Raw genomic sequence first — 21,244 nt, 5'->3', positions numbered from 1 at the left:
AAAAAAAAAAGATATGTTAGCATCCTAACCCTCAGTACCTCAGAATGTGACTTTTTTGGAGATGGAATCTTTTCATAGATAATCAAGTTAATGAGGTCATTAGGGTGGGCTCTAATCCAATATGACTGACATCCTTACGAAAAGGGAAATTTGGACACTGACAGACACACAGGGAGAAGATGAAGGCAGGGATGGGACGCTGCATCAGGAAGCCAAGGAAGACCAAAGATGGCCAGCGCACCACCAGAAGCTGGGAGACAGGCATGGAACAGATTCTCCCTTGCAGTCCCCAGAAGGAACCACGATGCCAAGACCTTGATCTCAGATTGCCAGCTTCCAGAACTGGGTGAAAATACGTTTCTGTTGTTTAAGCCACCCAGTTTGTGGTACTTTGTTACAGCAGCCCCAGGAAATGAACACAGAGGGGAAGTTCCTATGCTTTTGTGTCAAATGGAAACTCCCAGGAGCAGGCAATTTTATCTGGTTTATTTACTGGCACATAGATGGTGCCAAAGAAATATATGTTCAACAAATGAGTGTCTTCTTCCTCGTTCACAGCTCAGGCCATACAGGACAGAGAAAGGTCCTACCTTCAAAGATGGTGATTTTATCCATTACCATCCAGCTCAGCTGTGGTCCAGGAGGGAACCCACCCGCCAGACATCTGGAGAGCTCCGTGATGCGACGGGGTCTCAGGCCCCGTGCGGGCAGCAGGTTCTGGTGGATGGCCGCCTGGCCTTGTGGCTTTCAGGCCTGGACTGATTACTGAAGAGACTTTAGAAATCCTACTTGCACTCTTTCATTTTAAAACCCATGAGGCTCAGTGAGGGTTTAAATACCTTCCCGACCCATCCCTTACCACGGCATGGCATAGCCACGCAGATAAACCTCAGGTTCTGCTAAAACATACATCAGCATGGACCTTTTCAATATGTCTTCCATGCTATTTTGCTTACCCCAAAGTTTCTCCCTTCCCTCCCCTCCCCTCCCCTCCCCTCCCCTCCCCTCCCCTTCCCTTCCCTTCTTTCATGCAATGCAGAGTCACAATGAGAAGGTGCCTGATGGCAGGGAGAGACTCCAAGTTCTAAAGAAAAAATGATAATTATGCCTGTGGCCAGTACGGTGGTTCTTGTTGCATACTTGCTAGCCTGATTTCTTTGAGACCTAGTCTAATTTCTCCGTGACAATGACTTGGGGGTGGGGGCAAATGTCTGCACAGCATGTTTGACTAGTCTAAGTATGGCTGGAGATCTTCTCTCATTTAGACTGAGTGTATGATTGCATGGATATGAGTATATGTGTCTGAGAAAGAGAGTGTGTGTGTGTGTTGTGGGGAGTAGACCTAGGAAGTCTCTTTCCCAGAGGACGAAGAGGCAATTGTCCATGTCCTGTGATGTTAAGCTGCCCGCCCAGGCCTCTCTCCATCTTCGTGTGCAGACCAGATCATAATGAGGACTGAAGTCACCCAGATGGGTCACCAGGAGTCCACAGGGCCCTACCCAGCAGGATTCAGCCTACAGGCCACACCCAAGCCCGTCTGGGAATGGGCCTCCCTGTGGTAAGAAACGTGAGCCTCCATGATTGCACAGGGGCTGGGCGTGTCCCTCACAGAGCGTCCTTTGTGCCCAGGAGAGGATTGGCCCGGTTTGTTCTGGCAGACTTCCAGGCACTGCCCACCTCCAGCCACCCTGCCCCGGAGCTCCCCGCCTTTCCTCTCCAGCTGGGCCTCCCTTCCTCACAAAGTGCAACCACCTTACTGAGGTGCTTGGGGGGAGGCCTGTGCCACACATGTGACCCTGGAGCCCCTGGCTAGAGGTCAGGGTGACTCCCAGGACTGCTGCCACGGAGAGGAGAAGCTTCTGGGGCCAGCTCACATGACTGGGGCTGCTGACAGGCCCACCCTGGGGTACCGGGGACAAGAAAGAGCCTGTTGTCGGGATGGAGGAGAGAATACTGGAGCAGAAAAGCCCCTCTCGTTCAACCTGCCTGCACAGGGGTGAGATACAGCATCTGGTTTGCTGCTGGGGAGACACCATCACTGAAGGTCCACAATTACAATTGCAACTGTTCGTGTTCCTTTAAAAAAATTAAATTAAAAAAAGCCCACTAGAAATCTCATGCTTGTCAGAGCCTTCCTCCCCCGCCGTCGGCTCCCATTATGAATCCATGGCATCTTCTGCTGAGAGTTAATTACATGTTGTGTGAAAGATACAGGGCTTCCTTTTACATTTTTTTTTTTTTTTTTTCCTCCTTGATGGGTCCTAACCCTTTTGGCTGTCTGCCTCTGCTTCTTCCCTGTGCTGCAGGAAAGAGGGGCACGCGGTGAGGAGGAGCAAGCCTGACTGTGCTCCTCAGAGCCTGGCTCTCAGATGCTGACAGCTCAGGGCCTCCCTGCACCAGTGAGCTGGCGACAGCCCTACCCATCCAGGTCCCCCTGCGCCACTGCAGGGAGATCCCAAGTGCCAGGGATTATGACAAAGCGCAAATGGAAGGTGTTGTTTAGGTGCCCGGCACTTCGCCCCTCTGGAACCTACCTCCTTTTGCCCTCCTCCCCCACAAGCAGGGGCGTCAGGTGGAGGGCAGCGTGAGGATGGCATCCTGAAGCCATCTGGGTGAAGGCACAGAAAGGGAATAGGACCCCTTCCAGGAGGCTTGATTCAGAGTTTCACAGTTGCTGTTCTTCTTGGTTCTTTTCTCTGATTGCTCCCACACATAGCCAGATATTTCATTCTTGAGATGGCTCACCTTTTCTCTTAAGAGGCTATGACCAACTCCGGAAGCAACAAGTGTGGACTGATACCTTGAATTATTGCCTCTTTGAGGTGTTGAATTTCACCTACAGATGACATGGCTAATTGCACAGCTGTTGGGCCCTCTCCGAGCATGCTACAACTCCCCTTGGCCTTGACAAGTCGCAGCACTGCAGGGCTGAAGGGCGCTCTTGGCCAAACCCCGCCCCAAGGCAAGACACACCTTAAAGTGGAGAACTTTCTACCATCCTCCAATATCATTCCAGTAAAACAGGCAATAAAGGAAACCTCAAGGTTGTGAGTTAAAAGCAATCAGGTCTATAATTATGATTCTCAACTAACTGCGCACAGATTAACCACTTTTTAATGGGGCAAACCTTCCATTGCGGGCTGATGTCCTCCTGCAACTACTTTTCCTAATTCCAAATTAGGGCCCAGTCTGGGAATGTTAATTCATTTTAATTATTAGCCTTGCCTAGTTTAAGAAGCGCAATCTGCTGCTACTGGATTCCAAAATAAAATACAAACGTGAATTTTCTATTCTTCTGAATATGGTGTTTTGCAGGTTCCTGACTTAGGTACAACCAAGAGTAGACTTCGTAAAAAAAAAAAAACTCCTCTGTTTGGCTTGATTCTTCAAAGCCCAGTGTAGGCTGAGAGGGCATACGTGGCTGGTGTGACAAACCACGCTGATTACTGATGAGTGGGTTGTCCCCAGCCTCTAAGGCAGGGGGAACTCAGCCCAAATGTGCAGAGCCTGTGAGAATGCCAATTCCTGGGCCCTGCGCCCAGAGATCCTGATTTGGTGGGTCTGGGGTGGGGCCTAGAATTCTGCATTTTAAAATAAAAATAAAATAAAATAAAATAAAAATAAAAAAGCACCGTGGGTAATTCTGATGCAAGTAGCCACAGGTTAAAAAACTCCAGAGGGCTATGGCTGTGGCTTATAAGCGTAGAAATCAGCTGGGCACCCAGCATGCTGCTCTACTTCCAGCCAGAACCTTCCTGGAGTGTATATTCCAGGAAACTATTTATATATCTATTTTTTCAATGACATAATTTTTTCCCCTTGGTTATAAAGTGATTGCAGAGAACTTATATAATGCCATAATAAAAAAAAAAAATAACAGCCACTCATAATCTCTCCAAAAGGGGTGGGACTCTCAGCATCACGTTGTGGTTTTTTTCTTCTTTGTGTATTTTTTATAAAGTTGACAACATACTGAAGAGATCGTGTTATTTCATCTTCCCTCGTGTCACTATTTTTTCCTGAATATACCATTTCTGAGGCTACATAATATCCCCCTCGTGTGGATGTGACTTATTTTAATAACCACCCTTACCTGTTAGATGTTGAACAATAATTAATGATTGTAATATTGAGTCGGATATCTCTACGCATAAAGTTTTATCAACATTTTTGCTGACTTCCGATAGCTAGGTTCCTAGAATTGGATCACTGGATTAAAGGATGTGAATGTTTTTGAGGCTTCTGATAAAGAGATTGCCAACGTGCTGTTCCAATTTGCCCCCTCGCTGGCATATAGTGGAATGCCCCCGTGTTGACTAGCCCTCAGCCTGTACCACAGCCTGTTACCAAAGATATTACTCTTACTGTATGTTATGAGTTGAATTATTTTCCCTAAAAAAAAAAAAAAAAAAAAGGGGGCGCCTGGGTGGCGCAGTCGGTTAAGCGTCCGACTTCAGCCAGGTCACGATCTCGCGGTCCGTGAGTTCGAGCCCCGCGTCGGGCTCTGGGCTGATGGCTCAGGGCCTGGAGCCTGTTTCCCATTCTGTGTCTCCCTCTCTCTCTGCCCCTCCCCCGTTCATGCTCTGTCTCTCTCTGTCCCAAAAATAAATAAACGTTGAAAAAAAAAAAATTAAAAAAAAAAAAAAAAAAATTTGTGGAGTCCTAACCTTATTTGGAAACAGGGTCTTTGCAGAGGCAATCAAGTTAAGAAGAGGTCATTATTAGGGTGGGCCTTTGTCCAATATGACAGGTGTCCTTACTAAGAGGAGAATGCCACGTGAGTCACAGATACACAGGGAGGGCATCACGTGCTAAAGGAGGCAGAGACTGGAGTGATGTTTCTGCGTGCCACGGAATGTGGCCTGAAGCTAGGAAGCAACAAGGAAGGCTTCCACCCAGAGTCTCAGTGGGAGCATAGCCCTGGTGACACCTTGATTTCAGACTTCTAACCTCCAGAATTCTGAGCAAATCAATTTCTGTTGTTTAAAGCAAGTAAATTTCTGTAGCACTTGGTTATGCATTCCTGGGAAATGAATATACGTGTATTTCCTGGATTGGTGTCACCTCGACCAGAAACGGCTGAGGTGCAAAGGACAGAAGAGTGTCCAGTGCAGCCAGTTAATCCGTCCTTCCTGGGAGCATTTCCTGCTCCTGTGCACAGAAGTAAGAGTCCAGGGCCCAGCATGGGACTCTGGGGCCCATAATCCATTAGAGCATCTATTTCCCTCAGTCACATCTCATGGTAGACGGGCACACAAAACATGAACTTTGCATTTTTCTTTCAAACTCTTGGATTTGACTCAATGGAATAAGGATTTATTGGGCTCTTTCAACACCTCCTGGATTAAAGCCTTGTTCAGCGGTTCAGACATGCCTAAGTGTCTGCGCAAAGGTCATCTTTGTCACTGATAAGGCCTCAGACTGATTCAGGATCAGGTTTCTCCCAGGCCCCAAACCCACGATTGGTCAGTAGATTATGCTGCAATTAAATTCCTTACTTCTAGAAATGTTGGTCTTTACTCCAATGGCTTCTGAAAAAGAGCCTGTTTCTCTCTCAAGTTGACCTTCTTGACCCTGGACATAACCTGGACCTAAAGAACCCCAAGTGGAAAAAATTATGCATGCTAAGGAAGTTTTTACACCCACAGTTTGAAAATCTAAAACACGTTAACCTACTCTTTACTGAGCATCCCTGACTTCTGGTCCTCACAAGAGTCCTGTGGGTGGGTATAATGATCTCTATTTTACAGGAAAAGAACCCAAGGCCCCAGCAGATCAGCCGGCAGATGGCCCAAGGTAGCAAAGCTCAGACATGGCAGAGCCAGACATGGAGCCAAGATTTTCTAAAACAATGTCCTGGGCCCTCTCGTCTATTATGTGGCCAAGGATGGCTTAGGGAAGGTTAGCTCCTCAGTGGAGCGATAAATGCTACCAGAGGAAGCCAGATGTTTTGAGGAGTTATGCCCAACTTTCGGAGGCAGATATTCCTAATTTAGCTCAGTCTCATGCCCAAATTTTCTGGTATCTGCAGTAATACAGAATTTTGTTACATGACCCCTGAAAAGAGTCTAATCTCTGCTAGTTCATCTTTTGATCTTATATCTCACTTTCAATATATCTGCTCCACAAGAGTTGCAAAAAAAAAAAAAAAAGTAAGCCCTCTAAATGCAGATGAGGACTCTTACATTTAATGAAATGCTTTGAAAAAAGTTTTGTGATGAGACAGAGCCTCTCAGGGGGGAAAAGAGAGAGAGACAGCCCCTAAAATTTTTTTGTATTAATGAACGTATTTACACATGACATGTTAGCTTTAACGAAGTCCATCGGTATTCTTGAGTATGGACTTGCACATGATGGGCTAGCTCTAGTGAGGTGCCCTTATATTCCACTGGCCCTCTGCCCTAGTTCCAGCTGCTAAGGGAAGGAGCAAAGGCTCTTCCTGCTGAATGGCCGCTAGGAATCAATGAGGATGATGAGCCAGGGGGCACAGAGGCTGAGCTCAAGCCAAGAGCAGACTGGGTCAAAACCCAAGCTGAGGCTCTCATGGAAGCAGACACGGCAAGCAGGAAGCCCCGTCAGACACAAAGGAAGAGTATCAGGCCAAGCGTGGGGCAGAGGAGGGCAGAGATGACAGCTAATTCGTTTCCTCAGGGGTTCCACCAAGGGGGAGCTGCAAAGATGAAACCCTCTGGGCCTCCCCGTGGGCCTCCGGGTGGAGAAAGAAGTTGAATTCAGCAAAACTGCTCAGGCCAAGCAAAGCAAAGTAAGAGTTACGTGGATGCGTTTAGAGCCAAGTGCACTCAGGCAGGCAGGAGAAGAGTTTTGCAGAGAAAGTGGCAACTGAACTGGGCCCAAACCAGAAACATGAAAAATCGGAATGTGAAACAGTGGAGGAGGCAAATCCTACCCAAGGGAGTTCTCAGCCTGAAAAAAAAGATGTGGAAGTTGGGGGTGGCAGTGTCTGTGGCTTAGGTATCTGGCCACAGCTCCCCTCCTGCACCTGGCCTTAGCTCCCAGGATAACCCCCACTGGTCCAGCCCACCAGCTTCCCCGAAGGGCCACCACACAGGGCCCAGGACCTTCCACCACTAACACTTTCCATACCAATCCCTGGCCACTATTTCTGCCCTCTGATGTCACAGGGCTCTGCATCCTGACCCATCTCGGCAAATTAGACCTCTCGACTTCCCAAGAGCTGTCATTCTTAACTCTTTTCTGCAGAGGCCTATAGCGCAGAGCTTCCCAGAAGTCTGGTTCAGTGCTATTTTGAGCGGGACTGGATTGGCAGAAATGAGCCACCCACCCGCACACTTGGGAAAAGGCTGCCCAAGGAGAAGGGGGCCAGGAGCTCCCACTCTGCACGAGTTTGAGTGAGGGTCATATGGGGCAAGCAGCAGCTCACGTGGCCCCTGTCGAGGCTGTACCCACAAACAGCTCTGGACAGATCCGGGCGGGTTCTGTTCACCCAGCTGTTGCGCTACTTCTCCTGCAAGATGAGACACGGACACCCCCCTCCCCGGGGTTGGCATCACTTGTTGAGCCGTGGCTTTGGAAAGAACAGCAAGTTAAATCCCGGAAAGAGACTGAGAATGAAATCCAGCTGGAGGCCCACCAACGACAGTTGTGTCTTGCTCATCCTGGCGGCCACAGCCCCCCTCCTGCACCTGGCCTTAGCTCCCAGGATAACTCCCACTGGTCCAGCCCACCAGCTTCCCCGGAAGGGCCACCACCCAGGGCCCAGGGTGGTGGGGGCGGGGTGGGATGGACAGGGAGTGGAGGAAGCCCAAGCACCTGTGGGGCTCCTCTGCCTTCCTTCCTGTCTGACACGGGCAGGGAAACCTATCAGGGTTAAAGCAGCTTCCGGGTGCCTCTTAGGCCACTGCAAGTGGGTGCTTTTTAAAGGGTCTTTTGCCCTCCGTGACACCCTAGAACCACAGGTTGCAGCCTCCCCGAGTGGTTACTGAACACCGACTCAGGGGCAGACCATAGCGCCCAGAGCCGCTACAGCCTTGTTATCCAGACCAAGGCCAGACTCCTTGGCATGTGTCATTCCTGCCTACAGCTAACCCATCTTCAGTCCTCAAGGGGCTTTGACCTAACATCTCAGGTAGGAAGCAGCTCACTTTCCCAGGAGCCCAGTCATGTTCTTCACACGTTCTTAATATTCTTCCTTCCTCTTTTCATACAGCGGCTTCCTTCCATCTTCCTATCACCACCCCCTTCACTAAACCACCACCCACCTTCTATTTCCTGAGGTTCTGGAAAGCCTTTCGGCTAGGATACACGTCCTCTTTGAAGGGTGTGAGGTGGGGGGAGTCACCAGCCTCAACCCCATCCCACCACGGGGCAGGGGAGGGAGGGAGGCTAGGCCAGTGCACCTCTTCAGGCTCGGCTAGAGCCGCTCCCATCGAAGGGAGCTGGATCACCTCCTCCAGACTCACGAGCTCCCCGGCGCCCCGGGGCCAGGGTGTTCACCCGGGCTCCCCTTCCTCCCCCGGAAACTCGGCCTGCGGCCTTTCCCAGCATGCCCCCCTTCCCCAAGCCACTGTGGGGCGGGTCCAGCCACCCACCCAGAGCCGGCTTCAGCACGTGGCTGTGGGGCGGCAGGTTTCCTCTCCGCCCGGCTGCACCGCGGGGCGGTTCTCACCCTCTTTCGCCCCTACCCCCCGTGACTTCTTGTAAAATGCTGCGCCCGTCCCCACCCACCTCCGCCCTCCCGCGGCTGCCAGACCGGGGCCGGCCCCCCACCGCCTCCCCCGGGGGCAGCGCTTTCTCCGCCCCTGGCAGCGGGATCCGCTTCGGAAACTGTTGACTCAGAGGGTGGCCGGGCGGCCAGCGTCTGATGTCAGCTTGGAGCGGGGCCAGGGGAGAGGGGGCGGGAACGCTGGGGGCTGGAGGCGCGGGGCGCGGGGCAGGGCCCACGGGCGCCGGGCCGCGGCGGGGGGCTGTGCGGCTCGCTCGGCGGCTGCGGCGGCCCGGGCGCCCGTGAGTCACTGTGCGTCACCGGAGCAGATGCCCGGGGTGGCCGGAGGCTCCCGGGCTCCCGCTGACTCATCAGAAAGCCCTGCTGCACAGCCCGGGGGGCGGGACGGCGCGGCGGGGGACGGGGTGGGGGGAGAGTGAGACGAAAGGGGGGACGGAGGGAGTGAGGCGGGGGACAGAGGGAAGCAGGGGGAGGCAGGGGGAGGAGGAGGCGGGGGTGTGTGTGTGGCGGAGAGGCTCGGGCGGGCGGCGGCCGAGGTCGTCTGAGGCGCGCGGGGCCGGAAAACCCCAAGAAGGCGGCCGCGGCGAGGGCGCTGGGGCCGGCTGGCAGCTGCAGGGGTCACCTGCAGCGCGGGCGGGCGGCGGGCGACCGGAGAGGGAACAAGTCCCCGCCTCCCCGCAGCCGGCGCGCCGCGTCAGGGGCCTACCCAGCCCCCCCGTGCGCAGTCTGTCCCGGCGAGCGGGCCCCCGCAGGGTGCGGTGGGGGCGAGGGCTGCGGGGGGGCCCCTCGCCCCTTGTCGCACACGCCCAGCTATCGGGAGAAGGCGGTCTCGAGACACCAGGGCTGGCCTCTGTGGCGACCGAGGTCGCGGGGTTCTTCCCTCCTCCCAAGAAAGCCTTTCTGTGTGTCTGGGAAGAGACAGCACCAGCATGCAGGTCCTCGACCGTGCATTCCTGGCCTCACTCTTTATACCCCTTCCCTCTCCTGGGGCGTCTACCCTGGTGCTGTAGCCACCACATGCTGGGTCAAGGCCTGGTTCCAGGGCTTTGCTGTCACTGTTGGCTACCTACAAGACCCCGTGGCTCTCAGAAAATTGAACAGAGGGACCAGAGAACTTCAGGAAGGCTCATGAGCCGGGAGAATTTCTCTGGGTGACTGTCCACCCTGTCCTGCAACAGGGATAAATTCTGTAGCATTCAAGAAATGAGACTCTTCTATGCAAGGCGCTCCCCATCCCCTGTGACAAGTGGGGGAAGAAGAGGCACAGAAGAGTCTAATGGTTCTCACTCTGCACATACAACCTAACCAGGGAGGCACCCAGGGCACACGTTGAGCAGAATGGGGGTCAGGGGTAACGAGCACACAGAAACCCTGGTGGAGGCTCCCTGGTGGGGCTGGCATTAGGGTAGGGGCCTTGAAGAGGAATGATTTGAACAGATGGGGAAAGGACATTCCAGACAGAAACAAATGCCTGGAACCAAAACCTAGAGGCGGGAAGGAGCAGGGTGAGTTCTGGGAATGGCAAGCAATCTAGTTGGACCGGAAGAACGGAGGCTCACAGGAGCATCAGCGGCTTGGCCCAGCAGACAGATGTGGATCTCAGAAGCAGGCACAGTGGCCCAGAGGGACCTGGAGCCACAGGGTTCCGCCCTCTGCCCCAGGGCACCGAGTCATGCCAGTTCCCAGACAGCTGGATTCCTTCCAAGAATTCCATAGTCCTGCTCAGTCACAGCTGCTGGAACCTCCCTGCTTTGGATGGCTTTTATTATTTGGTGTCTAATGCAAATCCTCTTTTGTTCAGATTTCAAACTTTCCTACTCTGTCCCTTGATCACTATCTATATGTATTGATCTCCCTCAGTGTTTCTCGATCCCAGCACATTAGAATTACCTGGGGGTGCTTCCGAAAACAAAAATTTAGATGCATGGGCCCCACTCCCTGAAATTCTACTTCCTTTTTCTGGGGTGGAGCCCAGGCATCAGCTTTCTTTCAATGGGCAGCCAGGGATGAAAAGTACGGATGCAGATGTCACCACTGAGTGCGTCCAGGTCAGGCCCACCCTCAGAGTGGGGCCTCCTGGCCTTCAGACTTCCCAACTCCGACAAACCCGGAGAACGGCCTTGGCAGGTCTCCAGGAGCAGTCGGACTCCCTGAAGCTGGAGTTGAAATGTGTTTCCCAGGCATCCACTCTGTAGCTGAGCCCAAAGTTTCCAACAGGAAGGGAGGGTGAGGCTTGTTTGCTTCCCAAGACCCAACTGGCCTTTTAAGAGCCAGTGATAGCCAGCCACCATGAGCCCCACCAGCAGAACTGGGTGTCAGTGGGACCTGCAGGCAGGTCCCATTGACTCCACATGCCTGGTAGGGGGCTTAGATGTGGCACCATCTCCTGCCACACCGGCCCTCGGAAGTAGAAGAGGACCACTGGGGATAGACTGGGGACCCGGCCTATAGGTCCTCTCTTTCTTACAGGCAAAATGGAAGGGATGGTTCCTGCCCCTGTGAGGATCTTGAGCTAAGTCACCTCAGCATAGGGAAGGTTTTCAGTAAACATTCTCTTCTTCCTGTTTTGCTAGTAACTCTTTTCACAAATGTAGGAAAACTCTCCAAATCTGGGCCTCACAACTCCCTCGGTATTTGTCCACCCCCACCTCCCCAGTCCACAGCTTTGGGGAGGAACCTGAAGCCGTTATCTAAGGCCCTGTGGTAGGAAGGTCAGGCTTAGGAACTTGGCAGTGGCCTCCCTGCTGCAAGGGAAATGGCATCGACTAACAAGAGGGTAACCAGCCAACCTCTCCCAGGACTGAGAAGCAGAATTATGGCCTTGAGTCCAGGGAGGATTTAGACCTAAAGGGAGAATTTCCTGACAAATGACAATGTTGCCTGTAGGACTCATGGAGTCCCTAACAGTTTGAGATCCATCCCGAGCACCTGACCCTGTCCCCACCAAGCAGTGTTGTTCCCATTTGACAGCTGAGAAAACTGAGGGTGAGAGACATTCAGTAACTTGGTGAAGCAGCCACGTCCAGCGGCAAGTGGCAGGAAGGAGACTGGAATCTGGAAGAGCTGCAGTTGAAAGTAGTGTGGCCATCTCTCCCCGCCTTTTGACTCTTCTAATATCCTAGGATTTTGCGTTTTTCATCTCAAGCCTTGCACCCAGAGTCCTAGAGAGGCCACACTTAATCCTACGGTGGGGGCATTAAACCCAAGGGGAGTCATTGACATGCTGGACACTCTTTTCCCTTTGAATCCCCATCACGCTAGAGGAAATGCTATAAAGGTGACCAGTGGTTATTGGAAGGTCTTTCCCGGCCAAACTGAAGGCAAGCTAGAGACTGTCCAAAGTCTCGAGAAATGCAGCAGAGGTGCCACGAGACGGCCCTTTGTCGGATTTCCGCATGGACAATTCTGTTCTCCCTCTGGATTCTACCGGGCACCTCTCCTTACAGCGTCGCAAGCTTCCCGGTGTGGAAGCTCCAATTTTACAGATTGGAAACTTGAGGCTGGACAGAGGTACCACTGGGAAACAACCGTGTCTGGATGGGACGCCACCGGTTCCCTCCCCCGTCGCGTCCCGAAGCCAGGCCCGACCACCTACTGCGGACGGGACCGGTAATCCGGGCGCCCTCCCAGGTCTGGCCCTCCGGGCTGCACGGCGGCCCAGGGCGCGGCGGGGCAAACAGGACGCATCTTCTCGCCGCGCGCGCACAAGCCCAAGCCTAGGGCCGGGGCCCCGAGCGCCGGGGAGGAGCCCATTTCCCTTCCCCTTCCCCTGGGAACCGGCCGCTGGCGGTGGGGGTGGCCGCTGCCCTCCCCACCCGGCCCGGCCGCCAGGTGCCCAGAAACTCGGCCTCCCTCTCCCGCCCCCGCGGCTGCTCTCCGCGCGGCCCGCGTCTCGGCGGTCACGTCTCCCCATTCGGCTCCAAAGTACTAGTCAGCCGCTGCCCCGCCGACCGGGCCGAGAGGCGGGGGCCGGGGGAGGGGAAGGGCGGGGCGGGGGCGGAGGGGGCAGGGGAAGGAGAGGCGGCCCGGACGGGCGGGTCAGTGCGCTCGGCCCCCTTTCCCTTCCGCTCGGCGCGGGCGCGGCCGGGCCCCGCCCACTGTGCCCCAGTCGGCCGGAGCCCCCGGGGCGAGGCGTGGGCAGGGCCGCAGCAGCGTGGCCACCGCCCCTGCCGGGCGCTCCGCGGGCGGGGGGCGGGGCGGGGGGGAGGCCCCGCCGGGGAAGCCGCGAGGCCGCGCTTCTGGAGCGGCGCGCGGGCCGGTGTTGCTGGGGAGAAAAGCGCCGCCGCGGCCCCGCCCCGAGCCCAGGGGACGCTGCGCCCTCTGCTGGTACAGCCTCAGAACTGCACGCGGGCCCCACCTGCACCTACAGCGACGACCGGCCTTTGGACACTGAGGGGGCTGCTCGGGTCTGGTCAGTAGAAACTACTGGTTAATTAAAGATCACAATTCCCCCCTCCCCCCAAAAAAATCCGATTTCAAAAGCGAGTCCTGGGCATTTCAGGAAAATTCGCAAATTTGGAGAAGAATAAAATCACTCATAGTTCCTGTATCTAGGAAGGAACACTGTTAGGAGTTTTCATGTCTACCCTTACGGTGCTTCACATCGGCAAATCTGTGTGTGTGCACTCTTTATAGAATAAAAAATACAATATTGCCAGCTCTGTGAACGCAGAGGCCTTATTTTATTCATTGCTCCGTCCTCAGTGTTTAGAACACTGGCAGCATTCTACATGCTGAGAAACCATTCGTCTCTATCTACAGGGGATCAGGCTTTATACGCTATCAGGATCGTCGTTGTTGTCATGCTTAAATTTTCTTTTATGATCCCCTGACCCCACAGATGTGAGTAGGAAAGGGATTGATGGTAAAACGGTCCACTAGCCCTCGTAGCAGATGTGCTTGGGGTTCACAAGTATTCACAGTACACATATAAGGTACCCCCCCCCACACACACACACCTGGAATCTAGACAACACCCTGTAATCAAACACACGATTCCTGCAGCAAAATGCATGGCTATTCACACCAAGTAGGACACACAAACACCATAAACAGCTGCATGTCAGTTCAGTCAAGTTTTGAGGCCAAATGGGTTTTCGCCAAACCAAACTAAAAACTTTGGGTTTCCCGAGCAATTTGAATTTTGAATTTGTAGACTCTGTGGACCCTGCACTAACCTCTGGCCACACCCGAGGGTAGATGACACAAGTCTCTGCTATGAGCTCATGCTTTCCCGTGCACTTGTCTCTTGCACCCTCGGTGTGCCTCGTAACTCCAGACAATTGAGGTGCCAACTGATGAGATGTGATTGAATCTGGGATGTGGGATGTGAAGGAGTGGGATTTAGTGGGGTTGGGCTTTTGGACGTGGTCACACCTCCTTCCCTACTCGCAGCTGCCTTCGAACCAATGGACCTCAGCACGTGTGCGGTCACGTCTTCTTCCTGGACTCGCTTCCAGGGCGAAGCTGGCCCCAGTGGACCTTCCCTGGGGATTTTGAAAGAGAGGAGCCCAGCTTCCCCTGAACACCCCCACCCTCCCAGAGCACTACCGGGACGAAAAGGACACTGCTGTAACTTCTCAAGAAAGGTATGGGAACCAAGGCATTCATCTCTGTGGCCTTTGTGTCTGGCAACTCTCCAAGCTCCAGACTGAAGATCCAACCTCCTACTGACATTGCCACTTGATTCCCACCCCCAAATTTACCTTAAATGTGATATGCCCAAGACCACACTCACAAACCTCCCCTCAAACCCTGGTCCTCTTCTGTTGGGACCCGTGTCAGTGATGAAGCCTGTCATCCATGCAGTTACACCAGCTAGAAACTCGGGCATCTTCTTCTTCCTTTCCCTCCAGCCTTTTTTTGGACTCATCTCACGTCTTTGCCCATTTACCTCTGAAACAGCCCTCCCACCCTTCCCTGCTCTCCACCTCCACCTCCGCCAATGCAAGGGCCTAACCAGTCTCCACTTCCAACTCTCGATTTACTCAGGTCTTTTCTCCACAATGCAACGTGACGAATGCCTTTGAAATACAAACTCACTTATGTCACACATAGACACATTCCAGGGCCACCGGGAGCAGCTGCCCAGGAATACGAGCTCACCTCGGATTCTGCGGCACGTGACCTGCAAAACGCACATCGTTTGACAGCTCTGAGGCGCACCCCACCCGTAGCTATAAAAACGGTAACGTCTTTCCCATTTCCCCTAGGATAAAAATGCATGGTGACTGCATTCTGAGCCTCTATAAGCCTTCTATAATTGGCCGCCTTCCTCAGTCCCTCGAGTTTCCACCCCAGGACCTTTGCACACGCTGTGCCCCTTACATGGACCATTCTCCCTCCATCTCTTCACCTGTTTAACTCCCACTCTTCCTTCACATCTCAGTGCAGCTATTCTCTAACCAGGAAATCTTTCTGATCAAGCCAAATGCCCCATCGAATGCTCTTCAACACCAGGTGCTACTCCCCCATAACTGTGACTCTCGTAGTCTTACGTGTATTGGCTCGACACTCATCTCCCTCAGGATACTGTCACTTCTGGTTTGCCCATAGTGGTGTTGCCAGCACCTGGCCCAGAGCCATAAATATGTGTTTGATAAACATGTGAATGGACAGATGATGGCTACCCTCCCTGTTTGCTCACCTCTGGGGTAGCGTGTGGCGTTCTGCTCACCCATCTCAGGACAAGCCCAGGAAGAGAAGCAGAAGCAGAGAAAGGAGGGGGAGTTTGAGAGTTCCGACAAAGAGCATCTGTTATGTGCCGGGCTCTGGGGATACGTAAAAGATGTAGCCGTGTCCTCAGGAGATGGCACACTGAGAAACCAATTCACTGAATGCCTTCAAGATCTTAACTCCTAAATCACAAAAACAAACCCATGGATCTCGCAAAGCCACAACCACACAGGGAACTTTCCCCCACAGATAAAAGGTCCCTTCTTTGAGCCCAAACCAATCAGCAAAAAATCTCCTTTCTCCCAACCAACCCACCAACCAGTCCTAAGGGTTCCCTGCTTTATGAGTGCCTCAACCACCTCCGAAAAGCCCATCCTAACCCTATCAGGTTGAGAGGCTCTGAAGGCTTGCCTGGTGTAGGAGTTCCTTGCATGCGTCAAGCTAAGTAAACTTGGCTTGTGGGGCCACACGCCTGTCCTTGGCGGGCCTGGCATTCTAGCTTGAAGGAGTTCAAAACCCACCTGGAAAAAGCCACGCAAAAGTTTACCAACCACATCCCTTGAGCATCCAGGTCTTCTAGCCTTTCGTTACATTTTCTCACACCCAGGAACACCAGCTCACATTGCGCTCAGGGGTCCAGAAGTTGTCACAGTACCTGGAAACCTGCACTTAGTTTGGGATTTACAGTGGCAAAGGCTGTTGCTTCTAGTAGTGGGGATATGGGGGAGGGTGGGGAAAGTGAGGCAGGAATGCCCCCTTCCTCCTAGCTCCTCCCCACTACAAACCCCACTGTAGCAATGCAAAGGGTGGAAAGGCGGGAGCACACTTGAAGTTCAGAAACATGAAAGAACATTAGAACTTAATATTAAGTGAAATCAGCTTAAGCACATTGGGGGAAAAAATGGGGTAACGTCATAGGCACTAAGCAAAAGGTAATCCACGAGCGCCATCTAGTGTGAATATCTGTCACTGCCGTCCTCCCCGTAAACTTCAAACTGTGGTGCACCGCGTGAGATACCAGAATTTTTCCCATCAGGAAGTAGACCCGCCTGGGTCCTCATCAGAGAAATCTTGTTGAGCTTCATTACCCCTATCGCTGCGCTCTGCGTTGTAAACAGGCAGCCAAGAAAGCCTCACTCATCACCTATAGGTGCTTTAAATTTTGTTAAACTTCTTTAAAAATTTGACTTAGATGTGACTTTCCTCTATGGCTGCTAGGAATCTCCGAGCCAAAACGGGGCCAACCTTTAACAGGACCTTATCATGATCACTTTTGTATTAACCCCACCTTCGTTTTATCTCATTTTTAAGGTCCTCCCCCCCCCCCCCGCAACGCCCCCACTTCATTGCCGTTTTCCTTATGTAGTTTCTATCTTACATGAAAAATATTTTTTTTTCAAATCTTTGGGAAAACTTGGAGTCATCCGTATTTCACACAGACTCCCCGTCACCTTCCTGAACATCTTATCCAGGAGTCATCAGGAATGAGAGGGTTCAGAACCCCAGGATACATCAAGCTAAAATTCAGTGAGCAGAAACAAGGGAGACGTAATGGCTACCACATATCGAACCTTTACTATACACTGGGCACTTTTTTAAGCACTAAATGTAAAATTCATTGAATTCTTACAATTTTTTGTAGGTGGGGAAATGAACCTCAGAGAGTTTGGGGGCAGTTTTCTATGCAGCATTAAATAATTAATATGCCCTTTTTATGGAAGAGGTAACTGAGGCTCGGAGAGGTTACATAACTCATCCAAGGGCACACAGCTAGTAAGTGGCAGAAACAAAGTTGGAATGCAATGCCCCAAATCCACATGCTCAAGCTCCACTGCTTTATGAGCTCTGTGTCAGACATCAGCCAAAGCCAGAGTGGGGGGAAGCGGGGCTCTGTTTTCGGGTCACAGGCTGGAAGAGGAACTTGCCAGCAGAGAGGGGTGGGGGCTGTGATACAGAGTCACCTGCAGTTTGCTTGGTACGTGATTGGGGTTGTGTGGATATTAGTGTCGTTTCCTCCTGCCCAGCCTGGCATCCTGGACGAGAGATATGGGGCACCTACAGGGTCAGACCATTTGCTCCGCCAGGTCCAAAGATCCAGCAGAAGCTGGTTTGTCTGTCAGACATTATCTAGAAGTCAGTTGAAAGAAGTCAGTTGGCTCCCTGGAAGGGAAGTGCCACGTGGGCAGCGATTTAGGGCTATTTTGTTTACTGTTGTCCGAGTGGTAAGAATGGCCTCTAAATATCAAAAGGTACTTGGAGAATAAATGATCACCCGAGTGAATGAATCAGTGATGAAGTTGGACCCTCCCTCAAGCTTTGCCCTGCAGGAATCAAGCTATTTGACAGGTGATGAGGGATCTCATGGGATGGGTAACAAGATGGTTCCTAAGGCCGACTGAGGCCTGCCTGGAGAGCACAGATCCCAAACAGAATCTTCCCGAACACAAGATTGTAAAGCGGCCCAGTCATCCCATCAGACCAGTGACAGAAGCCCACTTCGCAGCCCTAAGGATGGTGGGCTGAGGGGGAGTTCTAGGGGCAAGGAGACCAGGTAGGAACTATTGCAATAGTCCAGTGAAGAGACAGGAGGGAGTCAAACTGGCAAGTCTCTAGAACCAGGCGTGGTTTCTGGTGTGCCTGTTGCCCTCACCTGGGTGTCTGGGTAAGTCTGGTGCTGCGTATCCTCTGGGTCACGCAGTACGTGGAGGTGGTCAGCAGGCTGGAGCTGGGAATGGTGAGTGAGGTAGAAGGAAATGGGTGAGGGCCTTCTGAGCTGCTGGTCTGGGGGCCGGGTTATGGGGAGGGAGACGTTAAAATGCTGGGAGTGAAAAGTGGCCACTCAGACTGAAGAAACTAGTTCTTGGACAGAGTCTCACGCCCTCAGCTACAGGTGCCCTCTGGGCTAGGCCATGGAGGTCTGCACCCTGGGCTTCCCCTTCCCCTAGAGAACCATCTGGAAAGTTGCAAAGTAGCCACACCCCTTTGGTACAATTCGAACCCACCATTTCCAGGTGTACCCGAGGGCTTACCTGAGGGGTGGTCTCACTTCAGAGCGTCTCTCTGGATTTTCTTCTCCGGAGTCACAGACACTCAAAGCCAGTTCACTGCACTATTGGAGGGAAAAAACGATTGGAAATGGCAGAAGTAAAATGCTGGGCCCTCAAGTGTTAATGAAGCCATACTTTTCCCAGGAGGAAACAGAGGGCTGGAATGTTGAGGTGGAAACGGAGGTGTCTGGAAGCCAGCGCCACATGGCATCAAAAGCATTTGTCAAGAGTTTTCAGGTGATTTTTAAAGACGGTCTTCTTTATACCTTTCTGTATTATTGGAATTTTTATAAGAAAATCACTTCATAATGGGAAAAAAACAAAGATCTCTGTAGGAAAAAAGGAAGATAGACAAGAGAAAGAAGGAAAGCTGGAGAACGTAACAGGCAACGGAAAGGGAGGGGACAGAAGAAAGGAGCAGCCGCTGAGAGGAAAGGAGTGGACAGGCAGGCACACTGAGGCAGTCAGGCCAGGGTCCCAGGGTCAAGGTGTTGCCACATTCGGATTGGCAGCATAGCTGTTGTTAATTTTGTACCCCTGAAATTCATGTTGAAGTCTTAATGCTCAGTACCTCAGAATACGACCTTACTTGGAAATAGGGTAATTGCAGATGTAATTGAAGTTAACATGAGGTCATTAGGGTGGACCCTAATCCAATGTAACTGGTGTCCTTACAAAAGGGGAAATTTGGGCACAGACGCACATACAGGGAGAATGCTAGGTGTACGTGAAAATGGCCATCTACAAGGCAAGGAAAGAGGGAACAGATCCTTCCCTCACAGCCCTCGAAGCAACCAACACTTACCCTGACCTTGGAATGCTAGCCTCTAGGACCGAGACAATGAAGGAATCTCTGTTGTTGAAGGCCCCCAATTTGTGGTACTTTGTTACGGCAGGCCTAGCAGCTGCTAGCTTTCTTAGCAGAAACTGCTTTTGACCTTAGACATTAAACACGATCTAGCCTTTTTCTTTTAAGGACCGGATACTGTGGTGCTCCTCCAAGGTTTCCTGCAAGGCTGATGGGACTCATCCCCCACTACCAGGAGTATCAGGTGTGTTAAGACTCACAACTAACGGCTTAAGACTCGCAGCTAATGGCTTCATTCTCCACTTGGAATTGGCTCACAACATTGTCCAGAGAACTGTCCTTTGCCACAGGGAACTGCTCACCCAAACTTACGTCTTGCAAAGTGCAGCCCGTAGCCAGCCAGTGCCTGTAGCATCAGCTGAGGCCTCCTCTGGAACTGCATTGTGACAACTTCCTCCTCTGTCCATTCCTGCCTCCCATCTCCCAAGAGCACTTCCAACCAACATTCTGCATGTGGCTGTGCATCCGGGAAGCCCAATCGAAGACAATGACACAGGTTTATCAAGTATTAGGCTCAAATCTCTGCTCTGACAAGTTTTAGCCGTAAAAATCTCAGGCTAATTCCTTAACCTAATCTGGGTTAATTCCTTAACCTAATCTGGGATACCTTAATCTGGGTATCCCAGATTTCTTCAAATGCGAAATCAAGGAAGTTAGAAAGAAACCCTTAGGACACTTGGAGCTTCTCATTTGTGTCATACAATAGTGTCCCGAGGCTGTTGAGATGTTGGTCCTTACACAGCTTAAGCCTAGGCTTTTAGCTCCAATGTCTGTCTTTTTAATCTTCTCGATTGCCGCAAAACTGCCGTCACTGAAGAGTAGGGTTGCTGATAGCTAAGGCTTGAGCCTAATCCTTTATTATTGGTACTTTTCAACCCTACTCCCTCCTGGGAGGTATTTTGAAACCGCTTTGTCCCAAGGTGATTGGTTTTATTAGGGATCAATGTTAAGATAATATTGCACGGACAAAGTGTTGTGCTCTGAACCCCATATTTTTCCCAAGGGCCCATGGTACAATTTCAGTGCAATCTTTTTTTTTTTTTTTTTTTGAGAGCACAAGCAGGGGAGGGGCTGACAGAGACGGAGACACAGAATCCGAAGCAGGCTCCAGACTGAGCGGTCAGCACAAAGCCCAACGCAGGGCACCAACTTTGGACTGGTGAGATCAAGACCTGAGCCAAAGGGGGACGCTTAACCGACTTAACCCAGGTGCCCCTCAGTGTAAACATGTTTAGGTAAGAATGTCGTTAGAGCAAAAATGTACCTGAAAGGGAGGGGGCAATTGTGTCATGCTATTTGGGAATATTTTCCTCCTCAGTATGAATTTATGTCCAGCTCTACACCCTAATGTCCCCCCTTCAAATTCTCAACCCAGTTCTTATTGGGGCAACATGAGATATAACACATTCATAAACATTTTTAAATGCTTTTCTTTTGGGAACCACTAAAGTTCTCCCTCTCCCAGCAAACTCTTGAAGTGTATTACATCTTTTTTTGAGAGAGAAGATCCAAGCAGGGTCCACAGACAGCACAGACCACAGCACGGGGCTCAATGTCACCATCCGGAGATCATGACCTGAGCCAAAATCAAGAGTCGGAAGCTCAACTGACTGAGCCACCCAGGCACCCCAAGTGTGTTGCATCCTTGTAGAATTAGAGGAAACTGAACTTGGAAAATGCTCTTGCTTCATTGCTGTTGATTACTTAAAAGGAAAAATATGAGTAGGTTTAAGTCATGAAGAATTCAGGGACAGTCTCCTGGATAAAAGATACTGCACCCTTAGCTTGGAAATTAAAAAGTTGCCAAAGTGAAAAATAGACTTGGAATATGGAGCGGAGACGACCTCCTAGAAAGCAATTTGAGACACCAAGTGGATGGGAGGAAATCAATAAAATCCAGAGAATTAAAATTCCTAACCTTTAGTCATAGGTCTTCTGCATACTACTGCT

Source organism: Puma concolor, chromosome F2 (genome assembly GCF_028749965.1).
Source record: "Puma concolor isolate L17-30 chromosome F2, mPumCon1.1.hap2, whole genome shotgun sequence".
NCBI lineage: Eukaryota > Metazoa > Chordata > Mammalia > Carnivora > Felidae > Puma > Puma concolor.
The sequence above is the reverse complement of the archived record's forward strand: the minus strand, read 5'-3'. Positions refer to the sequence as shown.